The sequence below is a fragment of the Papaver somniferum genome, unplaced genomic scaffold, assembly GCF_003573695.1.
Source record: "Papaver somniferum cultivar HN1 unplaced genomic scaffold, ASM357369v1 unplaced-scaffold_81, whole genome shotgun sequence".
In the NCBI taxonomy this organism is placed as follows: Eukaryota; Viridiplantae; Streptophyta; class Magnoliopsida; order Ranunculales; family Papaveraceae; genus Papaver; species Papaver somniferum.
The window spans coordinates 406,937-408,423 of NW_020651082.1; positions in this window are offsets into that span (position 1 = coordinate 406,937).

Consider the following 1,487-nt stretch of genomic DNA (forward strand, 5'->3'; position numbering starts at 1 on the left):
TTTTAGCATGTGCCAATGGCATGTGGGGCATTGGCCCTAAGTTGCACGGTTTGGTAAGCTAGGCTGCAAGCGCCACTTTTGGCATGTGCCAATGGCATGTGGAGGCATTGTCCCTAGGTTGCACGATTTGGCAAGCTAGGCTTCCAGCGCCACTTTTGGCATGTGCCAATGAAATGTGGCGGCATTGGCCCTAGGTTGCACGGTTCGGCAAGCTAGGCTACCAGCGTCACTTTTGGCATGTGCCAATTACATGTGGCGGCATCGGCCCTAGGTTGCACGGTTTGGCAAGCTAGGCTACCAGCGCCACTTTTGGCATGTGCCAATGGCATGTGGCGGCATTGGCCTTAGGTTGCACGGTTTGGCAAGCTAGGTTGCAAGCGCCACTTTTCGCATATGCCAATAGCATGTGGCGGCATTGGCCCTAGGTTGCACGATTAGGAAAGATAGGCTACCAGCGCCACTTTTGGCATGTGGCGGCATTGGCCCTAGGTTGCATGGTTTGGCAAGCTAAGCTACCAGCGCCACTTTTGGCATGTGGCGGCATTGGCCCTAGGTTGCATGGGTTGGCAATATTGGTTACTAACGCCACTTTTGTCATGTGCCAATGGCATGTGGCGGCATTGGACCTAGGTTGCACTGTTTGGCAAGCTAGGCTCCAAGCGCCACTTTTGGCATGTGCCAATGACATGTGGCGGCATTGCCCCTAGGATGCACGGTTTGGCAAGCTAGGCTCCCAGCGCCACTTTTGGCAAGTGCCAATGGAATGTGGTGGCATTGTCCCTAGGTTGCACGGTTTGGAAAGCTAGGCTGCAAGCGCCACTTTTAGGATGTGCCAATGGCATGTGGCAGCATTGGCCCTAGGTTGCACGTTTTGGCAAGCTAGGCTACCAGCGCCACTTTTGGCATGTGCCAATGGCACGTGGCGGCATTGGTCCTAGGTTGCACGGTTTGGCAAGCTAGGATGCAAGCGCCACTTTTTGCATGTGCCAATGGCATGTGGCGGCATTGGCCCTAGGTTGCACGGTTTGGCAAGCTACGCTACCAGCGCCACTTTTGGCATGTGCCAATGGCATATGGCAGCATTGGCCTTAGGGTGCACGGTTTGGCAAGCTAGGTTACCAGCGCCACTTTTGGCATGTGCAAATGGCATGTGGCGGCATTGGACCAAGGTTGCCGAGTTTGGAAAGCTAGGCTACCAGCTCCACTTTTGGCAAGCTAGGCTACCAGCGCCATTTTTGGAATGTGCCAATTGCATGTGGCGGTATTGTCCCTAGGTTGCACGGTTTGGCAAGCTAGGCTGCAAGCGCCACTTTTGGCATGTGCCAATGGCATGTGACGGCATTGGCCCTAGGTTGCATGGTTTGGAAATCTAGGCTACCAGCGCCACTTTTGGCATGTGGCGGCATCGACCCTAGGTTGCACGGTTTGGCAAACTAGGCTGCCAGCGCCACTTTTGGCATGTGCCAATAGCATGTGGCGGCATTGGC